Source organism: Lissotriton helveticus, chromosome 1_1, assembly GCF_964261635.1.
Source record: "Lissotriton helveticus chromosome 1_1, aLisHel1.1, whole genome shotgun sequence".
NCBI classification, from domain to species: Eukaryota; Metazoa; Chordata; class Amphibia; order Caudata; family Salamandridae; genus Lissotriton; species Lissotriton helveticus.
This window is the reverse complement of record NC_136057.1, coordinates 144,674,270-144,699,557: the sequence shown is the minus strand read 5'-3', so window position 1 is coordinate 144,699,557 and position 25,288 is coordinate 144,674,270. Positions and strand designations below refer to the sequence as shown.

Here is a 25,288-nt window from a genome sequence, read left to right as displayed (position 1 = left end):
TGCCCCGTATGACAACAAACCTTCCCTCTGTGCCAGTATGTAGTTCCCTTTCCTTATAGTCCAGAACTCGCCTGATTAGCACAGCAACACCTCGAGAATAGTTTGAGTATATGGAAGAGTACACTGAGCCCCATCTATTATGCTTCAGCCTGGCGGAGGGTACAAAATATGATGATGCATTTCCTGTAGTACACATACGTCAACGTTATGCCTCAGCAGATAAGCGTGAACAAGCCTGGACTTCCTACCGTATTTCAGCCCATGGATGTTCCACGTCAAAAAGTTCAAACTGGTTACGCAGTGGCTTGCTGAATACATTGTAAAATTACAGTGGGATCAGGGCAGCGCGTCATACTCAAAGGCATCCAGCTGAAGTCCGGTGAGCTGTATTGTAACTTAGTGGCTAAGAACATAATATCAAACCCACCCCCCAACCCATCACCCCCTCCAATCCTCCAATTAGGTTGTAGAGAACCCACTCTCAACATCATAGAAAATCAGACAGCCAAAGGGAATTCTCCCATAGGGGTGCAGAACCACTAGAGAATTTAGGCTTGCAGCAGGAGACGTTTAGCAGGCAGGAACTCACGCCTCGCCGACTGCACCGCGGGCGTGAAGTCCGGGTAAAATGAGATTTGATTGCCCATGTGTGTGATCTTTCCCTTCTCTCGTGCTAGGCGCAGAATGAGATCGTCGTCCTGGTAGTTAAAAATCTTGGCCAAGATGGGTCTCGGTGGAGCCCCGATCGGTGGTTTGGGGCCCAAGGCATAGTACGCCCTCTCGAACGTGAATACCACAGAGAGATGGGTATCGAAGAGCTCACGGAGAAAGTCAGCTATGTAGGGCTCCATATTGGCAATGGCTGTTGTCTCCGGTATGCCCATGATTCGCAAGTTATTGCGACGCGACCTCGCCTCCAAATCCTCATTCTTGGCACAAGTGATTCCCAGCACTTTGTCCATATGTAAAAGCTGTTCCTTTGTTTCTACTTGAAACTCATGAAAATCTGAGGCCTTGTTTTCAAGCATGTCAAGTCTGGTCTCATGAGGACCTAGTTGGGTTTTGACAGCATCCAGTTGGGTAGTAAGCGTATCTAGCTCGGTGTCGATGTTCCGCCAACTAGACCTCATCTCGAGCATCAGAGTGCGCAGGTCCTCCCCTCGGTCTTCCATCTGTGACTCTGTAGGCCTCTACGCCCCAGCTTCTGGGTCGGATTCCGTAAGCCTCGTGGTCTTCCTCTGGTAGAAGGTCAGCTTTGGCTGCTTTGCGTCTTGCTTTCCCATGTCTCGTTCAGGCGGCGCCGGCTTTTCTATCAGGGCCCTCCAACATGCGCACGATGCGGGCAGTGTACGCACGACAGGCTCACCCTCACGCCTGTGCACCGATAATTCGCCCACCTTCAATTAGTGAGTCAATAGGGGCCAGTGCACAGCCACATCCTGCGGAGTCGGCCACCTTATTCAGATGTTGTATCTGTTTTCGGGGTCTAGTGTGGGCTTCAGGGAGCTACCGCTCCTTACGGGTGAGCCAGACTGTCCATGTCGCAGCAGCGTCGGTCCTGGGCCCACAGAGCGTCCGCACTCCTGTGTCAGCCCAATAATTGACTCCACCGCTGGGCACACGGTGTCAGTATTACCGCTATGGCGTGTGACAGCTCAGAGTCACAAAATGGCATGTGGGCCACACTACCAGTCTCAAAAATCACTTGTGGCAATGGCTCACATCTCACCCCTGGCATATAGGGGCCTCAGCACCGACCCAACGAGTGTCACCGCAGGTCATCAGCCAAGCATTCCACTCACCCGGATCCAGGATGGAGCAGCCTCCTCCCGCACCACAGCGCCGCCTTTCCGACTCCGCGCCTCACCTCCAAGGCCCAGCACGGTCCGGTATCTCCGGGCGGACCCGCATCTCACCTCCACAGGTCCAACGCACACTCCCTGGCTTTCCGATCACAGTCTGCATCCGCTGCGATTGCTGCCCACGCCTCATGGAACGCAGTGGGCTTAATTTCCGGGGCAGCCCGCACTCACGCTGAGGGAGTGAGCACGCGCGGTCTACCCCCCTCCAATTAGGCACACCTCTCGGCATAGGAGCTGAGTACAGGGACGCGGGTTACTTCATTCGATTCATCGCGTTGTCGGCTTTCTGTGTGAAACTGTTCTGCTCTGCAGTAGCTCTCCAGATGCAAGGATCACTGCAAGATTAGACCTCTGCCGTCGGACCTCACTCAGAGAGCGGCCATTTTGCAGCTCAGCAGGCTGCGCCCCCTCTTAATGAACAACTTAGTTGTTGGCTTGTGATATTAAAACTTGTGAATTAGCAAACGGTGTTTATATAGTGTTGGTAGATGTGACTGAAAGTAGCAAGACTTCCGTGTTGGATGTCCCCCAATCCCGAAGAGCAGAAACACCAGTGTTGGTTAAAGCTTGTAGTGGGGTTTTCCTGTAATTATGTGATTGGAACAAGATAACTCTCCAGGAGCTCTTGTGGCCTACTATGTAGGATTGACCAGATGGTGTGGTTTGATGAGATAAATAGGTACAAATCTCTTGTATTTACATCTAGCATGTGGCAGTAAAAGTATCGTTCTGGTACCTTCAACAGCCAGTATCGTCACGGGCACTCTGTAAGATGGGCCAAACTCCTTGTCCACAATTTTTTTTCGAATCAGATCCTCGAACTTTGGAATCTAGCCAGGAGTTGCTGGTTGAGCCTTCATCTTGTTAATGGTAGAAAGTTTCTTTAGCTCGTTGCTTTGCTCATCTCAGAAGCCATTCACTGATATCAAAAGGCATTTCCACAGCCCTGTACTTGCATTGTCAAGGTCTAGAACCCACATCTTGGCCCCAAACAGGACCTCAAAGGGAGTCTGACTGCCCAAGGATGTTCTTGGCAGATTATTTACAGCTCTCTATACCCCATAGAGGTGATGGATCCAAAGACGACCTGAAACCAATACTCTAGCTGTTAAAGACTGCTTTCAGACATGTTTTTTCCTCTCCACAATCGTGTTTCCCTCAATATGATATGGGGTGGAATAGTGCATAGTCACACCCAAGATACCCATGGTATCCCTATAAGCCCTAAAGGCAAATGCTGGGACGTTGGCAAAATGGAATGAGGATATTGCATATGTCGCAATGAAGACTTGCAAGTCCTTTATAACAGTTCGAGCTTTAGCCAATCACTGTGGCCATACCCAAAGGAATCGAGAGCAGGAACTCTACTGCTAACAACTGAGCCATCACTGTGTAATGGCCCACAATGATCCGCATAAATGCAGGCCGCAGGCTTGTTTGATATTAGGAGAGGCGTCTGTGGTGGTCATGCTATGGTGGAAACTTTGATCTGTTGATAAACGTCACATTTAAGGACATAGTCCTTAGTCTGTTTCTGTAGACCTGGCCACCAATAGTGTTGCTACAATAATGAAATTGTAGCCCCCACACCTGCAGGTGCTGCCATGATTAATTCTGGCATGTGGTCTGAGTTTGGTATTACTCTATCTCACACTCTGGGGAGATAAGCAAACGGAATGTTTTACACACTCAGTAGGAAGGAGCATTTTGCTGAAAATTATTTTAGCAAGTGGATGCCACAGCGTGAATCTGTGACAGCCGTCATGATATCTTCGTCTATCCTGCTGGAACGAGTCACGAGGCGAGTTTGCACTGCTGCCTTTGCGGTTTCATCAGCCAATAAATTCCATGCATCCTATACATTGATGGCTCAGTGTGTGGATAGCAGGGGTTCACTGACACAACATCGATGTAAAAAATATCGAGTAAAAAATATAGACAACAAAAATATCGAGACCTATACTTAAACAGGTAAGTACAAAAATATTGAATCAAAAATATAGATGTAAAAAATATTGATTTAAATATATATATACATATATGTATGAAATAAAATATTATATATTGAATATATTAAATATTAATTTTAACAAATTAAATAAAATGTAATATACATTTTTACAATATATTACACATAAACTTAATAATAAAACAAATAAACACACAAATATAATAATTTATGCATTATTATTTCCTTAAAATAATTAATAAACTATTATCTTCAATTTATTTTAAAACGTTAACATTTTATAAAAATAATACATATATATAAATAATTAAAATATTTTTAAAATTCTAGAATAAATTAAAACATTAAACTATGTACAAATATTAAAACTTAAATTAGCCAATACAATCAGTGCAACAGTAGGAAAAGTGTTGGATAGCAAAATAATTAGATTTACTATTCCAAGTCCAGTGAGTGCAACAGTAGGGAAAGTGTTGGATAGCGTAGGGGTAAAAATGACTATTCCCACTCAGTGGAGGGGTAAATATTACTATTTCCACTCCAGGAAGAGCAACAGTAGGGAAAGTGTTGGATAGCAGAGGGGTAAAAATTACTAATCCAACTCCAAACAGTGTAACAGTAGGGAAATTGATGGATAGCTGAGGGGTAAAAATTACTATTCCCACTCCAGTGAGTGCAACAGTAAGGAAAGTGCTGGATAGCGGAGGGTAACAATTACTATTCCAACTCCAGTAAGAGCAACAGTAGAGAAAGTGTGTATAGTGGAAGGGTAAAAATTACTATTCCCACTCCAATGAGTACAACAGTAGGATTAGGGGCTCATTACGATGCCAGACAGAAAAGCCTTCCATCTGCCATCGATATGTAAAAAAGCCCCCCGCATGACCCGTGGCATTTCCATCGGTCAAATCACGATGCAATTTGAGCAAAATCTGACCGCGGCGACCGGATGAAACAAAACACCGTCCACCACGGTCGGATAAGCTGCAAATACGAATGTGGCAGTTGGGGAAAGCTGTACAACGGCCTGGAAAGGCCGCTCCTGCCGTGATATGACCGCACGGCTAATTACGATGAGAATGCGGAGCTGGCGGACCGAGCATTGCATCCGACCGCCATGCTCGCACGTAGGCCAAATGAAGGGTGGATGCAACCAACTTCACAACAATGCCTGAGGTGTGCCTGTACTCCCTGCTGCCCTCAATCACAACACACATGCCACAATGATACACCCCAACTTGCTCCTGGTATGGAAAGACATGCTCAGGATGGAAGAGACATCTGGAGGACACCAAACTGTGGACACACCCACATACCACAGTAGAAAACCACCCCTTCCAGGACCAACATCCTTTACACACCACAAGCCAAGACAGAGAGACAGGACACCATTGACTAACACAGCACAACATCACATACCTATCTCCACACAACAACAATCTCACCCAGACACCTCACACACACACACATCTCTCCACCACCACCTTGCACCCTGCACCCCTCATACATCTGCACCATGCACCCCAAGAAAAAGCACAAATTCACAGACTCAGTTGAAAGTGATGGCAGGCAAGATAATCCTGGATAGAACCACATTCGTATGGGAACCTGGTCCAACACACCCCACTTGCGTGCAAGAATCAGATGTGGGCAAGGATACACAGCAAAGTCAAGGCCGCAGGGACCACCCTACGCACTGTGCGTGTCATCAGAATGCAGTGGCTCCACCCCAAGGCCCGGCTCAAGCATTGGGCCCAGAGGAATCACGCGGCGACACACAGAACCGGTGGCGGCCCTCCCATTACACCACTAACTTTCACTGAATGGGAGGAGAAAGTGCCTGCCATAATGCATTCAGAGAGTCTCACATGAATCGAGGGGGGACTGGAGGCTGGTAAGTACCAACAAAATGATCACATCACACTACAATGCACTGTTGTGCACAGCAAGTGAGCTCCAATCGCCCGACCACATCAAATTCATGTTGAGCGCACGCTTTGAATATGCATGGACCACAAGGTCAGCATTTCCTTACTCAGCTTCACCTCACAGGTAGGTGGTCAGTTCATGTACCCTGGCCTCCCTCCCAACAGCATGGCTCACCCTCCCCACCCCACAGCCATGTGGCAGCTAACACCGTCGAAAGTACCTCCCAACAGGTAGCTAGCCATCTTACTGGGGAGTGGTTGTGGAGACCTGACAGCAAGACGACAACTCCCGCAAGGCCCTCTGTCTATCCTCGGAAACAGCATGAAGCCAAATGACCCCCAAATCCCACATTTGGTAGCCAACTCTGGAAACCCCCATACGTTCTTTTGCCGTGCACATACAGCTAATACCATTGAGAGTCCACATGATTCACAATGTCATTGATGAAGTCACATGCACCTGCAAAGCAGAATACGAAGAACGCGACCACAAAAAGACAATGTGCAAGTCCCATTGCCTCAAAGCAGAAAGACTAGGGTAAACACAACACATGCATGGAAACACTGTCAGCCCTCAAAAACCGCAGGAGGTAAGTAGGAAAAGCACAACACACATCATGAAGTCGCGGCATAGTAGTCAGAAAATTCCCAAATGTCCAAACATTAACTGAATTGGATGAGCAACAATTTAGTACCAGAGGACATGTCCTCGGAAATACAATATCTGTCCATATGAAATTGGACCTTTAGCCATGTCACATTGCTAACGAGCAATGGAGGTACCCAGGACTTTAAGTGGGATGAAAAAACTGGGGGGTCTCATAGGGGCGTGGCCAATGTAATTAAGGGCGTGGCCTAAAACCCTTAGCCATTAATCTGTGCTTAGCATATTTATCTACCCGACTTGCATTTTTCTGTCACTGCCGTTGCACCCAGCTGTATGATACAACAAGTAACATGATACCTACTACTATTCCATACTACTGGCTTTGTCAGTGTTTGTCAGTTTCATACGATAAAGAAGCAGCAACTATGGCTCGCATGTAACATTTAAAAAGCTTCCACTTAAAGCCCTGGTGACACCACAACAATGTTGCTGCTCCTGAGTCTCCAAAGAAGTGAATTCCAGAGACAAAATGAATCCTTAAAGGATTTCACTGCCCCGAAACGCCCACCTGGCATGACGTCATGCCGTAACTTCTCCACTAGTGTGAAGTGAGGAGTGTGAACATGCGCATATCCATGTGCCTGCTGTCAATGCATTCCAGCAAAAAGCGGACCGCCTGTGGCAGGGCACAAAACAGAGCCCGATAGAGACCCGTACAGATGCCCCCTTAAATAAATGATGGTGCCCAGCACCGGTGAGACCCTGCCCACTTAAAGACCGGTATGTATACCTCAACATCATGTGTGACTGATGACAAACTGACATGAATGCCTAGTAATGCCAAGGTAAAAGTCAGTTCATCTCAAAATAAATGTTCCAAACAGAAACATCAAAGTTGTGCTGTGAACCGATAATGCTGACAATATAACCTCACTCGAACAGGTGAATCGCTAGCAACAGCAGGCGACCGTGCCATGGATGATCCCAGCCAGCCCCCCCCTTCCCGAAAGGTGAAACCTCTGACACAGAGTCCCTGGTCTTTTCAGGTGAGGAGGACCGACCTGGAACCTCCGGCGTGCCCAGGACAGCCCATGCTCAGGCCCTCACTGACACCACCACCACCACAACTCCCACAACAGCTGCACCGCCAACGCAGACCCCTGCAGCAACGACCTGTGTGGCAGCCACCTCAACCATCACCACCGCTGCCTCCAACACTGTCCCTGTGCCAGCAGTTGCGAATACCACCAGACATGCCAGGGATGCTGGGGACGGTGTGTGCGGCGGCTGCGCCAGGCAACACCACCAGTCCGTGGCTTTTGGGTAGGTGGCAGGCCAACTGGGGGACAATCACAGGAAGACAATGAGACAAAGGCCGTGGACACTGTGCTAACTGTCCTTGGTTCATACCAGCAGAACCAGGGACAGATGGGCCAAGTCCTTGAAGTACTGTGGGAATAGCACCTGTTGCAGAGGTCCATGGACACTCCCTTGGGACAAATTGCTGAGTACATGGGCCAGCTCATGGGTGTTCTGAGGGACGTGCATTCTGCTCTAATAGCTGCCCGGTCCACCCTGGTCAGCCGGATGATAGTCACAACACCTCAGCAGCGGCCACAGGGAGGTGTGAGTCACACCACAGCGAATCCTCAGACACCTCTGAGCATGCAGCAGGTACCCCCTTGGCAAACGGCAGAGGGGGCGTCCGAAAAAGACCCCGGGACGATCACATTGCAAAGCACTGTGCCGTACCAGTTCCCTGAGCAACCACTGATGTCACCACTGTGACACCGAACATTGACTTTGTTGTAAATCAGAACACATTGCCACAAGGATGGGAGTGTTCAGTTGGACTCTACCATTGTGTGTTCTACCCTAACCATTCGTGCACCATCACTTTCAATTTCAACCCTCACCTGTCACTCATTGTATAATGAACACAAGTCGCAACAGTTTGAGTTGGTGTCCAGAGCCTTTTCATCACAGTAAGTAGCCTGTTATCTCACATCGCAATGTTTCCGAAGATGTAAAAGCGAGAATCCATTGAGAGAGTGGAGAAACCTGGATAGACACCAGGAACTAACAGTGCGCTGACATATTATGGAATAACCGCAAAAGCACACCACTAGGCAACACTGTACAATATGCCTTACAGAGAACACCGGCCAAAACCATCAACTCGGACAGACAGTCGGGGGACTGGAGCACACGACTACACCTCCCAACACAGTTCACCCATAAGCATCCTGGTAAATGCAGTTCAGCTGAAATGCTTACTTGTGTCACCGTTGTCGTGTGTCACCAAGGTTGGTACAGGTCAGTGCTGTGATTCTCTAGACACGTGTGTCGCGTTATCATCCGACATCAGTAGAGGTAAGATACATTGTGATCGGTGTCTGCTGAGGAAGCTGCCACAATCCACTTGAGTCTTTGTACCTCTCCCTGCCCAAATTAGGTGAGACACTTCAGTACCATGACAAGTAAGCATCATGACTGAACTGCATTTTCCAAAATGCTAAGGGGTGGACTGCGCTGGGAGGTGTAGCAGTGTGCTCCCACCCCCTAACAACATCAACATGGACATGACGGAAGTTGTCACAGATCACATAGCGCAGAACAATGAAATCCTTAGCAGTGTCCCCACAAGAGCCAGCATCACACCACATGCTGTCATGTGGACGATGGTGACATTGTCGCATTCACACACTCAAGTACTGTTGCACAGGGCTTTTCATGTGACATATGCAATTCATGCATGTTTACCCTCATGAACACCAGTCACTGACAACATACCCACGCTAAATCTATTTTACAAACGTACTTAGCTTCACCTGCCTGAGCACAACTGCTGTGTGCACAGGCCAGGCAATGTTCTCCTAACTCCCCCATATGTGGTTGTGGATAGTCATTTGTGGCCTCACATTCCCACAGCAAAAGCACACTTCAATAAGTGTGCATGCACAATGGGCCTCTGTGTAGACCAGTAGTCGCTCCCAAATCAGCCCGGAGACCTTCGAATTCTAGGTGTCTTGACCGCCCCGCGTGATTCAGTCACTGCTGAACACAGCACTCCCACTTTTTTCTTGGTGAACTGACACACAAATTATTGATAGTGTCTGATACTGAAGGCTGTTGCACACTTTTTATCAGACTTGTGGGCTCTGGTCTTGTCCCTTCCTTTCATGCTTTTCCTGTTGTACCACCGGGTGTCATTCCTCAAAATTCCATTCTGCATTTAGAGGTTGCAGATCATTACTTTGGCTGTACAGCTGAGCGCTGCTTCTTCAAGTGCTCTCACGCCATGTCTGACCATCCCTAGGGCCAGGCCGACCCCGGTCAGTTGCACTGTACCGTGACCGCATGAAGCTTCTCTTTGGATGTGTCCCTTTGGCGGGGCTGCACATCAGTTATAGGCTAATGTTCCGCTATGCCTATTTCACCTGCTTGCAAACTGTCTTTTTATGCAGAAGATGTCTGTTTAAGTGGGCCATGGATGTCTGCCTTTCGAACACATACCTTGCTGCTCTGGATCTTGAGATGTGGGTGAGTCCTTTGCTGGTCCACGAGCAGGACTGCTCCGGTGAGACACGTTTATGGGATGCCTTTCAATATGTCAGACAGGCTGACCGCTGCGCCTGTGCGTTTGCGCAATGGCTCCTGTGCCATGCCTACATCGAACCTCTCCCAGGTTGCGATGGGATGCGCCTTTCAACCTCGTGGTGTGAGGAGCACATCTGTTCCTTCATACTGCTGGATTGGATGGCCGTCCTTTTCGCTGAAGATGATTTGGATCGTCTCTTGGAACTAATTGCCTTCGAAGCTGCCTGCGCCTTCTTGGATTCGTAACTACTCAACAGCAACAGGAACTGTTGGTGATTAATTCAATTCTCGTTTACCTTTCTTCACGCCTCATGACAAGAATTGTCATCCAGCTCTCTGACTTTAGCCCTGTCTGCATTGGCTTTGACTATGCTGACCTCTGCGATCTGTTTCGCTTGGTACCACACACCTGAGCAAGTGGAGGTTGTCATCTGATTGTCGTGGACATTGTCGTCTGACATGAGCCCGGCTTCCATTATGCAGGTGTGGCGTACGAATATTACAGGGCATACTTGTTTTGCAAGCACCCAGGACTCGAGTCAGAGGTACACGCAGGTACACGGTGTGCACCCCCCCTCTTTTCATGGGGTGGACGCCATCCCCCGTGCCAAGAAGTTGTTCCACACAGAAATATGCTGAACTTGCCCCGTTGTACTTTCTAGACACCGGGACACATTCAGCAGCACCTGCACATTGACTGCTTTCCATTCCCTGCAGCAACGCCCAGGCAGCGAGGGAGCCTTTTTTCACCTCCAGCTGGGCTGACGCATAGGGGCCATCCGGGCTCCTTTTGTTTGTATATGCTGACTGGGGGCCGCCTTGAACCTTGCATTTAATCATAGATGCCACAGAGGGAAACATAGGCACACAGCTTGCCTTCTTTTCACAGGTACTTAAGAGAGGCATGATTTTGCCTTTATTCTGTCCCTGTATATCACTGCAGACACTGCACGACTGTCAGATGGGTTAGTCTGTCCCAGTATTTGCACAAATCATTTTAGTCACACTATTTTACTTCTTTCGTAGCGGTACGTCGTGACATTGTGAGATCATTTGCATTTTGTCTTACCTGGTCAATCCCCCCACTTCTTTTTATAGGACTTGTGCCCTGCAAGTACCTTAATATATGTCTGTCACATGAGAAGTGTCCGCAGAGCTCGTTCTCTGCGTGTTCCAGGAGTACTGTCTGAACATTCTGTCCGTGGTCGGAGAACATTGTCCCTTGTCATTCTGGTCTGGCCCTAGCACCCTGACTCAAAAAAAGTCTCACAGCTGCAAGAGGACACGGATCCCCTTTAGATGTCCCGGGAAGGCGGGCTAGATACCTCACACTTGGAGAGTGATCCATCCAGTGATGGGAGCGACACAGCAAATGTGATGTCAATTTCACCATATATAGGCTGAGTAATGGGGTCTGCTGACAAACGCATAGACCAGGGACATCCCATACAACTCCTTCCTGCAAGGGGTGGGGGGATATGCTCGTAGGTTTACGTCCAGAGGGATTATTGATGCAACAGCTTGCTTCATGTTACATGGATATGTCACTGTGGTTACTGGTTAGGTACTCATGCATTCTCAACCTGTTGTGGCACGTATGTTGCATGCTTTGACACTGTAGTAAAACGTTCACATTTAAAACAATTTCTTGTCTTCAACTTATCTACTTGTGTAGAGGCGCTTGAATACCTCTGAGTGAGTAGGAGAGCTAGTGAGGTAATATAGCAATTGTGTCCTATGCTTAGGGGTGCTTCGGGGTGCTCAGTCCCTTCATCACCAAGTTCTCTAATCCTGCGTATAGTTCAGTATGTGTACAACATCTGAGGAACAATTCTCAAAGTTAGTGAGACAACAACAAGGTACACAGACATAGTCATGGTTGCTCATTATTAACTTACACTCAATGGAAGTAGTTGACGATGCACTGTTGACACTGGCCTTCTTCCTCACCACTGTCATCGTCACTGTGCATGTGTGAATTGTGAGCGGGGGGATGATGCTTTTCAGCCATATGTAGCAGTCATGTGCAGACCCCGGATATTTTGCACACATGTGTGAGATGATCTGATCTGCTGGCATACCACTTACACGTTGATGGAGTGGTAGTGTTTGCGGTTCCTATAGATGGGTTCACTTGCCTGTGCTGGAACGAGGGCAATGTGGATACCATCACCGGCTCCCACAACATTTGGGATGCCTCCCAGGCAGGCCCGGCTCCAGGAATTTTTATTTGGGTGGGCCGACAATCCATTCGGGTGGGCCACTGCGGGGCGATTCGTCACTTCTGTCTCTCGCCAGGCCCTCCTTTATCTCCTCAGTATTACAAGGGCCAGTGAAACGCATTCTTTTTTTCCAAAATCTCTTTCTAGATGTTATCACTCAAAAAGTGTTTTTCCATATAATGTCCTTCTGATGGGAGGAGGAGGTTTCCTGAGGTGGGAGTATCAGGCTCTCACTCATGCCCTCCTCCTCGGATTCTCTCACTGCCACCCTCATCCAGCGCCCCTCATCTCTTCATAGCCAATCTCTCATGTGCATTTCATTTGTTGGATTGCGCTAGTGATATCAATGTTGGGTGTGACAGTACTTTACATCACACACACATTGTACAGAGACAATCAATCATGCAAGTATGAAAGTAAATCAGTCTACAGGGAATGTCACGAAAGCCAATAAGGATTACAAGATGTGGGTATCACAAGTCATCCATACTGGTGGGCAGGATATTTTAAGGGCGTTTGGTCTGGAGAAGCACTAAGTCAGGATTTCATGCACACCCCAGTGGTTAGGGGTTGGCTTTGCTGATAAAGGTGTATATCTGCCCAAACAAACTGGTAACATTCGAATGATGAAAGACTGGGAAAGTTATGACTATGGGCCATATGTACCAAAATAGAATTTTGCAATTCTCAAAACGCGATTTTTAGCGAATCGCATTTTGAGAATTGCAAAACCCGATGTAAATAAAAGATCGCAAAATATTAACCATTCCAAAAATTCGCATAATATTAATGCGAATACCTATTTTGCGATTCCTTATTTGCGGAATTGCAAATCTGAGAATCGGCAATTCAGGTGCAGCTTGAAGACATCACAACCAGGAAGTGTGGATGCCCACGCTGCACCTGAGTGCCAAAAGCTGAGTGAGAGGCTGGGAGGAGAGTGAGAGTGAGAGACTTGTGCACTGCAACAGAGAAGGAGAAATGGATACACAGGAGAAAGAGAAGCAGCAGGAGGAGAATGTCAGAAAAAGGAAGCAAATGTTCAGTGAGAGGGAGCCGGAGGTGCTCATACAGGAAATAGCAGTCAGCCATTAGCTCCTGTTTGGGACGCAATCCCTACATGTGCTAGAGGCACGCAAAAGGAAAATCTGGAATGAAATACAGGAGAAGGTGAATGCCATCGGCATGACCCATCGCACCGTGGAGGACCACCGTAAAAGGTGGTACGACATGTGCTAAAGATCAAAGGAAAAGGTGGTAACAAGGTTGGCAGAGGCAAAGAAGACTGGTGGGGGAACATCCACTGCAACTGATTCTACGCCTTTGAGGAGTTGGTGGAGGGCACCCTTCAGCCGGAGAGTGTCAGTAGCTTGGCTGACCTGGACAGCTCTGAACACCCAAACACCAGACAAGGTAAGTAGCATGCTATTACTCCCTTGATACATCACCACATCACTCACACACTCAGGAAAGACCCAGGCACTAAACATGAATGCATCTATAGTACATGTTAACAAGCACACCCAGCAATGCATTATGGAAGATGTAGTCGCATGCACCAAACAGTGGAGCCGTGAGACCCAGCAAGGTAGTATCAGGATGAGTAATTCAGGAAAGGCAAAAAACAGACAGTTAGTACTCATGTAACTCAAAATCTAAAAACTGTATTGCATAACAAAATGCGAGGCAGGACACCAAATAATGTGTGCATTTACATTCACAGCACCACCTGAAACACTGGAATCAATTGCAGAAAGGGAGGTTCTCATCCAGGGGATACTCATCAATAGTCATAATCTATGAATAATCCCCGCCCATGTGCGGGATCCCGGAGCATATAGAAAATACATCTATATACCTATATATGCATATGTGAAAACATATATCTATGCAGCCTAAGATATTTCCACAATGGCCAAAATGCTGAAATTACATAGGTTTGAATAGTTGCACCTATACTCTCCCAACTCAAAGGAAGAAAGAGAGCAGCAAACATTTGTCATACAACAATGCTTTATTGGCATAGAGAAACCTGTAATTGCAGGCATTTGCCAGTAGGCTGCAGTAGAGTATCAAGAAAACAGAAAACTGACACCTTGCCTTTAAGGCAATAGAGTAGGGGTACCGTGCCTTTAAGACCTGTAGGTGACCCCCTGATCCCATGATGCACCGCAGGTGGCAGTTAGGTCAGTTCTTTTTTCCGGCTCCTGAGAGGATCTTGGAGCTTAAGCGCTTCAGTTTTTTGAGAAAAACTGATTTTGAAGAGATTTTTTTCAGAAAATTCAACGTTTTCTGGTTTCTAAAGGCTTCTTCTGCTGGTTTTGTGGACTTCCATCAATTTTTTTCCAGTCAGAATGCCAACTTTATTCAGGAAATGTCCTTCCTGTGACAAGAAAATGGCTGTGTGTATTGTGTGTCTTCCATCTTCACACAATCCTGACCAGTGACACCATTGTCAGAAGTTCTCCAGGCGTACCCTGCTTGACAGGGAACGCATAAAACTCCATGCTCTGCTGGAAAAGGACAAGAGTCATCAGGTGGATGGGCATGGAGGCCCCAAGACATCATCTTCCAGCAAGCAACGTCAAAAGCGGCGACGTTCCACCTCTCCTGACCCTAGGAAGAGAAAGGGGACGCGAGAATCACAGTCAACGTCGAAGTCGCCATCTAAGAGGCCCAGACACTCTGCAGAAACACCATCTCGACGTCGAGAGTCTCCGCCGCATGCAAGTAAGTCGGCGTCGAGACACCACACTTCGGGCTCGAAGGCTGTGGGTGCTGAAAGACCTAAGTCTCCGTCGACGTCGGGGCTTCCGTCGACGTCGAGACACTCACCGCCACCCTCGAGGGGTTCAGCGTCAAGAGTAACGATGTCTAACATCTCGCTACCGGTGGGCATGCCGCCGTCCAGAGCATCGTCGAGGTCCCACCTCTCGACGTCAAGAAAATCGCCGTCGACACGACGGCATGGAGGTTCGCCGTCGACACGACCTTGTATAAGATTGCCTGTCCAGTCAACGTCATGGCAGATGGCCGTCGACTCGACGCCATGGCAGATCACCGTCGAGGTCTCCAAGTCGATGCTGAGGGTCGAGGTCACCTCATCTCCGTGGGCGATCGACAGCGAGACCTAATTCGATGCTGATGGTGACTCAGACCTCATCGCCGTCGAAGCACACGACGTCGAGAGAAGAGGTCACAGGAATTGCGGAGTCCCCGCGGTAGTCAGATCCTGGGTCCAGATCATCATCAGGAGACCGGTCATCGTCTCCAGGACTGCACATTGTGGAGATCTCACTAGAAGCATCCCCCAAACCGGTGGAGGGGAGGGCCCGCAGTCTGTCGCCTCGCCTTCCGCAAGGTGCTGTGTCAGGTGGCCGCAGTAGTCCGGACTCAGATTACTCCCGCACGTATTCGCCATTCGGGCCCACTCTTCGGACAAGCACTCCGGCTGGACCCTCGAAGTCTCCCCCTAGGAGACCAAGATCGCCTTCCAGAACAAGATCGCCTTCTACACGTTGGTCTAGGTCCAGGGGTCGTCACAGCCGTCATCACGACAGGCCCCATAAGAGGAGGCGCACAAGATCACCTACATGGTCTTCCTCTACAAGATCCACAGTCCAGGACTACTCTCCGACCTTCTCCTTAACGCCTCCATCACGGGTGTCGCCCATAGATGACATCTCGACCTTCACAGATGTTCTGGTTAGGGGTGCAAAGAAACTCAACATCACTTTGCATACCCCGGTGGTTCCCACCTCTGTCATCTTTGGTACCCTGCATCACCGGACAGCTCCTAGACAGCTGCTACCACTGGTGCCTCGATTCTTGGAATCGGCTATGGCCACCCTCCTCACCCCTGCAACGGTGGGTTCCGTGCCATCCAGAATCGCCAAAAAATACAAGGCGGGTCCACCAGCGGACTCGGTCATTGTGGCTGAAGCCATAAAGTCCTACTCCGCTTCTACATCATCTTCTGTGCCTCCTGAAAAGGATAGCAAACAGATGGACTCATATGGAAGGAAGATGTGCAACACTTCAGCGTCATCAATGAAGGTTGCAAGTGCCTCTGCCCTTCTCGGGAGATACGACAGATCTCTTTGGGACTCCCTCACACGTTTCACTGAGAAGCTCCCCAAAGAAGACCGGCAGTATTTCACTGAAATTCTACAGGAAGGGGGGCTAGTAGCCAATCAGGTAATAAGTGCTGCAGCGGACGCTGCAGATCTTGCCGCTCATGACTACTCCCATGGAGTCTTTTCGCAACGCTCGGCCTGGCTGCGCCTCACAGGCCTCAAGCCTGATGCCCAGAAGAAAATTCTGAACCTCCCATTTAATGGGTCATCTCTGTTTGGGGCTCACGCTGATGACGAGATGAACAAAATGAAGGCTGAGATGGACACTGTCAATGCTGTTGGTCTGGAGAAGCGCAAGGAGTTTAAGAAATCTTTCCGTCAGGGCGACAAACATTCGTTTCAACAGAGGGTTCAAACCCCTCAATGGTCCTCCCAGAACCAACAAAGATCCCAGTTCCAACAAAGGCGTGCTGGGAGAAGAAGAGGCAACAACAAGCAACAGTCCACCTCTAAGCAGCCTCCCAAGCCTTGAGTCGTTACTTCCTCCGCAACCGTTCGCCACTCTGGTGGGAGGGCGTGTAGCTTGTCACCTGGAAGAGTGGAAAGCCATAACAAGAGTCAAGTGGGTGCTGAATATTGTGCAGCATGGTTACTTGCTGAGGTTCAAGTCTCCTCCTCCGCCCCTGCAATTCAAGCGCCTTCCTCAAATCCAAAGTCAGCTTTTGAAAGATGAAGTATCTACCCTTCTCGCAAAGGCCATAGAGGAGGTCCCTCCCATACGAAGAAATCAGGGAGTATACTCCCGCTACTTTCTAGTCCAAAAGCGGGGAGTAGCCAAAGAGTACAGAGCTATCCTCGACCTGCGCCTGCTGAACAGGTTTATCACGAAGGAGAAATTTCGTATTCTAGTCCTGCATCAGATCTTTCCGCACGTTCACCAGGGAGACTGGATGTGTGCCATCGACCTGCAGGACGCTTACTTTCAAATACCTGTCTCAGTAAAGCATCGCAAATTTCTCAGGTTTCAGATAGCCCGTCACCACTATCAGTATCGTGTGCTTCCGTTCGGCCTCAAATCCGCCCCACGGACATTCTCCAAGTGCGTGGCGGTGGTGGCTGCCTTCCTCCGGAGGCGTGAGACCATCGTCTATCCCTACCTAGATGATTGGCTCCTGAAAAGCGCCACACCTGTTCTGCTTCAGAGCCATCTCTCTTACTGTCTCAACCTGATGCATTCTTTGGGGTTGCAAGTCAACTACAAGAAGTCGGTCCTCAACCCCACCCAACGGATACACTATCTGGGTGCCTCCTTGGACTCCGCAGAGGCAAGCGTGTGTCCTTCGGAGGAGAGGAGAGGTTGTCATCAATGCTTCTGAAGTGCCACACCCTGCTCGACACCCAATGTTCTACAGCCAGAAAAGTGTCCTCACTGCTGGGTTCGAAGGCCTCGTGCATCTACATTGTGCCCAATGCACGCCTTCACATGTGGCCTCTGCAGCAGGCACTCAAGGACCAATGGTCTCAGAGGTCAGGTCACTGGGAAGTCCGTGTCTCTCTCCATCAAGTTGACAGAGACTCCATCAGGTGGTGGATGAAACGTTCTCACCTGCTGCAAGGAGTTCTGTTTCATCAGTCGCCTCCAATGCAGACAGTGTTCACGGATGCCTCAATGCACGACTGGGGTGCTCATATGGACCAGCTTCAGGTACAAGGTCTCTGGTCCGAGACAGAAAGAAGCTATCATATCAACTTCTTGGAGCTACGGACTGTCCATATGGCGCTCATGTCCCTGTACCCGTCTCTGCACTCCAGCCACATTCAAGTTCAGACGGACAACACAACAACGATGTTCTATCTGAACAAACAAGGAGGCACCAGGTCACGAGTTCTGTCTCTGGAAACTCAATCCATTTGGCGGTGGCTTCTGGCGCGAGGTCTCTCCGTCGATGCAGTTTACCTTCCAGGAATCCTGAATGTTCAGGCGGACGGCCTAAGCAGAGACTTTGTAAAAGCGCACCACTGGGTGCTGAACGAAGACGTCGCTCAGGAGGTGTTTCGGCAATGGGGAGTGCCAGACATAGATCTGTTCGCAGACGCGTCAAACGCGAAATGCCCCGTCTTCGCATCCAGATTCTCCAGCAAGGATCACGGGGGAATGAACTTTTGATCAGCTGGTTTCAGACATTGCTGTACGCTTTTCCTCCACTGCCTCTGATCCCGGCGGTGATACAGAAACTCTACAGGACCAACACCAGGATGTTCCTGATAGCGCCGGAGTGGCCACGCCAGTGGTGGTACCCGGATCTCCTTCAGCTGTCAGAGGTTCCTTACCGGAGGCTGCCCTGCAGCCCAGACTTGCTGACCAAGGACGAGGGGAGGGTGTTTCACCCCAATCTCCCTTCCCTTCGATTGACGGCATGGCTCCTGAGGTCATCCAGTATGGCCACCTAGACCTCTCGGCTGACTGTATGTGATGTGATGTGATGTGATGTGAAAACGCACTTATATAGCGCACTACCACTCCAAGGAGTATCTTGGCGCTTCAAAACCTTATTACAGCATGCAGCAGAGAGTACATGGCATAGCTAACAGTCTGCAGAAGGGGGGATCAGATTAGTGCTAAGCATCCAGAATCTGATAGGGAATATATCCATGTTTTTAATAGTTTTCTGAAGTTTTGCTCTGTTGCAGATTGACGCAGGGATGGAGGCAATTTGTTCCATGCCTTGGCGCCAATGACTGCTATGGATTTTCCTCCTCTGGTCGTCATCCTAAACCTGGGAACATTAAGCAGATTTGCAGTGGATGACCTGAGTGCCCTTGACGGATGGTATGGTCTAAAGTAGTTACGCAGATACAGTGGGCCTTGATGGTGAAAAGCTCTGTATGTAATGATGAGAACCTTAAACAGGGTGCGTTTATGTACTGGGAGCCAGTGTAAGGCGTCCAAGGCTGCCGAGGCCGAAGACTTTCTGGGCAGTCTAAGGACTAACCTGGCAGCTGCGGGCTGGACCATTTGAAGTCTGTGCAGGGCTGATTTGTTTAGCCCCACATACAGACTGTTGCAATAATCCAGCCTGGATGTTACTAATGCTACAGCAACCGTTCGTCTGGCACTCAGGGGAAGAAGGTCGAAAAACTTTCTAAGACCTCTAATGATATTGAAACAGACCCCTACTACTTCTTTGGCTTGTTGGTTAAAGGACAAGGTGCTGTCAAATTTGATGCCCAGGTTTCGCGCAGCCTTAATAGTTTTTGGGGGGGGCTTCTACTTTTTCGGGCCACCAATCTTGTGGAGAAAAACAGTTGTTAGGACCAAAAGGCACAATCTCTGTTTTAGCAGAATTACATTTTAAGTGGTTGTGTGTCATCCACTCAAAAGTTGCTGCCAAGCATTCTCTTAATGTCATTTCCGCATTAGATTGATTTTTGTCCAGTGTCAGGACCAACTGAGTGTCATCTGCATAGGCAATTGTGTTGATGTTAAATGAAGAAATTAGTTTTAACAGGGGGACCATATATATGTTAAACAAAATGGGGCTCAGGCTTGAGCCCTGTGGAACCCCTGTTATCATAGTTTTTTCTTCAGAACAAAATTTGCCCAGCATGACAATCTGACGCCTGTGCTCCAGGTAGTTCTTAAACCATTCGAGCACGGTTCCTGCTATGCCTGCCGTAGCAAGGCGATGTAAAAGGATAGCATGGGAAACCGTGTTGAATGCTGCAGAGAGATCTAATAGGATCAGGACAGCCATCTTTCCCTGATCCAGTGCAGCACGAATGGTTTCGGTGGATGACAAAAGTGCAGATTCGGTGTAATGGTGGGTTCTGAAACCTGCTTGACATGGGTGCAAGATGTCATTTTCGTCCTAGAATGTTGTCAGTTGTTTATTGACAAATGTTTCTGTGATTTTACAAATGGCGGGAAGAAGAGAAATGGGCCGTAGGTTGGACATGGTTGTAGGGTCTTGTATAGCCTTTTTTTTCAGTGGTCTCACTGCTGCCACCTTCCATTGTGGAGGAATCTCCCCTGATTGGAGGGACGAGTTAATGATGGGGATTGACCTCATAGATTATAGATTTGAGCAATACAGGGCGGCAGGGGTCAAAAGGCGATCCTGATTTAAGGGCAGATATTCCCCGAAGGGAGTCTTCTAAGCTAATGTAACTGAAGCTTTCCCATCTGGGTTGGTGCAGGTTCGGGTCCATTTCATCCTCAGGCTCTTCTTTCTCAAATTGGGGAAAGTCTTTAGTGAGGATGTCTATTTTTTGGGTAAAATAATTGGCTATATCATTACACAGGGTCTGGGAGGGAGGGATCTCTTGGGTTAGAATTTTGGGTTTAGTGAAGCTATTAACGATTTAAAAAATTTATTTTTGTTTGTTGTTTGATGCTTCAATGCGGGCGGTAAAGTATTTGATTTTTGCAGTTTTAACAGAGGCATGGTATGATCTCCTGGCACTCTTATATATCTCTTTTGCTTTATTTTCATAACATCGTCGCCATTTCCGCTCTAAAAGTCTAACTTCCCCCAGTTGCTCTTCAAGTTTGCCTGAGTACCAGGGAGCAGATAGTTTCCTTTTCCCTCTGGTGCCAGTTCTTTCTAGGTTTCTGATCTTATTCCCAATCTCTGTCACCCAACTCTCAAATTTCTGATAGTCCGTCGTGGTGTTCCCTGAGAGAGTTGGTTTACTCTCCAAGGCCCATCTCCCTAGATCAGGGTGCTCCACAATTTTCCCCCAGCTCTGTAGAGTTCTTCCCTTATTCTCTGCCTCTTTAGAGGTCGTCTCATTCCCCTTTTTTTTTTTTTTTTTTTAAATCTGTTTATTAGCATGGTTTGTAGAGCAGTAACATGCATACATTGTCATATATACGAGCTCAGCATTAATCCCAGTGATACATGCATGCGTAAGCTCATAGCAGATATAGAAACATAGCGAATTAGATTTTTCATTTTGTCGATGATCCAGAACAACTAACAAATCCCGTTCATATCCAGTCCCACCCTCCACCCCTAGGAAACCCACCCGACACTCTCTCAACAGGCACATAATTGAAATATCAACAAGTGGGTCACTCTCAATGTATGAATACGTAGTGTAAGTTGAACACACAGGTAGTGTGGGGTAACGTGTTCGATGGGTCGGGGTCCCCCGTATCCCATCGCAGTGCACCGCAGGCAGTGTCCGTGCATGGAAGAGTGAATCAGAGCATAGTGATATCACAAGCGGCTATTCACTTGCATCTTCTTCGTCCTCGTCATCGCCAGCCTCAAATGCCCCCAACGTGGCAAACCATTCCAATGAGATCGGAGTTTTTCGGAGGCCCCTACTTTCCTCTCTCTGTAGTGCTTCACCCTCAGCCTTACCCCAGCGCACTACTTCTGCCCGCCACAGGTCAGGGTTGGGCGGCGTAGATGATTTCCATCTCATCGTGATGGCGCGCTTCGCCAGCAACAGGGCCAGATCTGAGAAGCGCGTCGCCACGGTTCTGGTGCGTGTGGATGGCCCCAGCCCCAGTAATGTACGTTCCAGTGTAGGTGGTCTGTGCAGAGTACCAGCCTTCTCGAGTGAGTCATGAACGGTGGTCCAGAAATACCCTAGGTTAGGGCATTGCCACAGCATATGTACCAGTGATGCGTCGTCTGCATCGCATCGGGGGCAGTTGCTCTTGGATGCAGGGAACATCACATGGAGGCGGTGCGGAGTCAGGTAGGCTCTATGGAGTAACATCAGTTGGATGAACTTGTATTTGGGGTTCCTAGCTACTTTTTTGGGGAACTGAAGTATGCGCTCCCACTCCTTGTCCCTCAGTGGCCTTCCAACATCTGCTTCCCATGCCGCCCGTAGTGGTGACAGTGTAAGTGCCCTCCCCGTTTTGATGCTAGCTGTGAGCCACCTGGTCAGATGGCCGCCCGTTCCCATGAGGTAGAGAATTGTGACGAGAGGGTTCGTACCAGGCTCCCGCCCATCAGGCGACCATTTGCGTGCGATATAATGGCGGAGTCCGGCGTGCAGAAGAAAGGAGCCGCTGGGGACGCCCTGCTTAGTTCTGAAGTCTGCGAAAGATAATAGGTGCCCCTCCGCAAACAGGTCACCCACATGTGTCACACCTGCGTCATGCCAGGGCTCCAGCAAGGTCGCCGTGAGTGTGCCCGAGCCTAGAGGTATGCCCAACAGTGGGACTGTGGGGGCATAAGGTGTCCCGGGGGACGTGTACTTTAATGCCTTCCGCCAGTATGTTACCGCCAGCTTGAGAAGCGGCGGGGCGTTTCTAGGCAGATCCGAGCCAGGGAGGAGCAAGATGTGCATTCTCCCCTTAGCATGGTCGTCCCTTGAGACATTAATCTCATGAAGATTGCGGCCCGCCACCCAGTAAGCTAGCCATTGTAGCTGACACGCATAATTATAAGCTCTGAAGTCCGGTAAGCCCATGCCTCCGGAGTCGGAGGGGAGCTGCAACTTGGCCAGACCTATGCGCCTGCGGCCATGCCCCCACACAAGTTCGGTGAGGAGGGAGTCGAGGGTCTTAAATATCACCGCCGGGATCTGGAATGGCAGATTGGTGAAGTAGTAGATGAGTGACTTCAGCATTCTTATAGCCCTCCCCAGGTTGCCGTCTATCATCATGCCCGCCTCTCGATATATCTGTATCCCAAGGTATCGGAAGGTGGTTTCCGCCATCTGGAATTCGTGAGGGGCAAAAAGCAGGGAGGCCGATCCGTCTGTGGCTGCAAAGGTGAACCCATGGGACTTAGACTCGCTGATGGTGAGACCAGAGATCTCTCTAAAATCCTCAAAAACCTGGGAAACTGGGCTCAAGTCACCCCTCAGGTCACGGAGATATAATATGATATCATCCGCGTACGCAGATACAATGTGGTCCGTACCATGCCGTTGTATGCCATAGCGGGGGGCCATCGACCTGAGCCTACAGAGCAATGGTTCGATGGCAAGGACGAAGAGGAGAGGGGAGAGCGGGCAGCCCTGCCTGGTGCCTCTTGCAATGGCTATGGGACCTGAGATTTGATTGGAGGTGCGCACCCTGGCCGTGGGGATGGTGTATAGCAACCTGATCCAAGCGAGGAATTCGGGCGGTATCCCGAATTTTGACAGGGTGGCGAACATATAGTCCCACCTTAAGGAGTCGAAAGCCTGTTTTAGGTCCAGAGAAATGCATCCTTCAGAGCCCGTGTCCACATCGCCTCCGAGCATGAGCTGGGCTAAGCGCCTAAGGTTCATGGCCGTATTACGGCCCGTTACAAAACCGCATTGATCCGGGTGGACCAGCTGAGGCACATACTGCACGAGCCTCGACGCCAGTACCTTGCTCAATATTTTAGAATCAGTATTGAGAAGGGACAGGGGTCTGTAATCGGCCATCTGCAGACCGTCTTTGGCCGGTTTCAAGAGGGACGTGATCAGTGCTTGCATGGAAGATTGTGGCAGAGAGGTTGTACGTAGGGCTTCCAGATAAACAGTGTGTAACCATGGGGCCAGGAGGTCTATATATGTTGCGTAGAATTCAGCTGGCAGGCCATCCGTTCCGGGGGCCTTACCCTTTGGAAGGGCTCGTATCGCCTGTCTAATTTCCGCCACCGAAATAGTATGCTGCAAGTCTTTGCTCTGGTTGGCAGAAAGTTGTGGGAGATCCAGACCCTCCATGAAGGCCACAAGTGCGGGTTCTGATAAGGGCTGTGGGGGACCATACAGCGTGGCGTAATAGTCTTTAAACGCCGTATTAATCCCTATTTGGGTGGTAGCCGAGTGGCCGGATTGGTCCAAGACCCTCAAAATGGGGTGGCTGATCGGGGAGTCCCGTAGGATGCGGGCCAGTAGGGGACCGGCTCGGTCTGCCTGTGTATGCTGTCTGTTTGTGTATTCCCTATAGTCTATAAGCCGCAGGTCTTCCAGTAGCTCCGCGTGCCTAATATGTGCCTCCTGCAGTGGTGTAAAGGGAGCGTTGGTGCCCGCTGCCTCATTTTCTAGGGACGCAAGTGAGCCCTCCACCTCCTTCAGTTGGCTGATCACCTCTCGCTTCCTACCCACCCTAGTAGTCATAGCAGCCCCCCTAAGACAGACCTTGAAAGTGTCCCATTCTATCTGCCGGGAGCTGGCAGTGTTCGCATTCGTGGAAAAGTAGGTATCTATAGTGTCGGACAGGGAGGACCGGAAGACCGAATCCTCGAGGAGATCAGGAGACAGTCGCCAAGTCGGAATGGGAGCTAGCCTCCTACCCCACTGCCATGTAACCTCCACGGGGTTATGGTCCGATAGAGTTTTCCCCATGTGCTGGGTCCGGACAATCATTGCTGTAAGGGAACGGGAGCAGAAAACATGGTCAATTCTGGTGTGAAGCTGGTGGGGAGGGGAGAAAAAGTGTATTCTCTTTCTAGAGGGTGTATGCTGCGCCATACATCTGCCAAATCCCAGCCCTCAGCCCATCTCGCAAGCGCATCAGCTTGTTTCCTGCTCTCGGTGGCCTGTAAGGGGGGGTGTGATCTATCTAGCATAACATCAAGTACAGCATTAAAATCACCCCCGATGAACCAGCGATGGGCAGCCCAATCTGCAAGTACCCCGTTGACAGTTAGCAAAAATTCCGACTGGTTTGTGTTAGGTGAGTATACACATCCAATGACAACCGCCTCCCCATCCAACAGTCCCCGTACAAATACATAGCGACCCTCCTGATCAATCCGTTGCTCCAGCATCTGGAAGGGAAGAGAGCCACGGAGCCAAATCGCCGCACCCCTTGAGAATGCAGAATATGAGGTAGCAAAGAGTTGCCCTCTCCATTTCTTGCGTAATTTCACCGCTTCAGCAGCGTTCAAATGTGTCTCTTGCAAACAAGCAATCTGTGTCCCCCTTCGGTTGAGTTGTGCAAGGAGTCTATGTCGTTTGTGCACCGATCCCATGCCACGCACGTTCCAGGTGCACATTTGGTAAGTGTTAAGAGGTCCCATTACCATCTGTGTGGTGTGGCAATGTGAAACAACTGGGTGACCCCACATGTCCCGTTGT

The 25,288-nt window shown here is 49.3% G+C and overlaps 1 protein-coding gene across 4 annotated transcripts in view; it reads left to right on the top strand.

Annotated features, from left to right (window-relative positions):
* Positions 1 to 25,288, top strand: part of CLCF1 (cardiotrophin like cytokine factor 1) — a 1,651,704-nt gene that overhangs the window by 358,063 nt on the left and 1,268,353 nt on the right. The gene's annotated exons all lie outside the window — the stretch shown is intronic.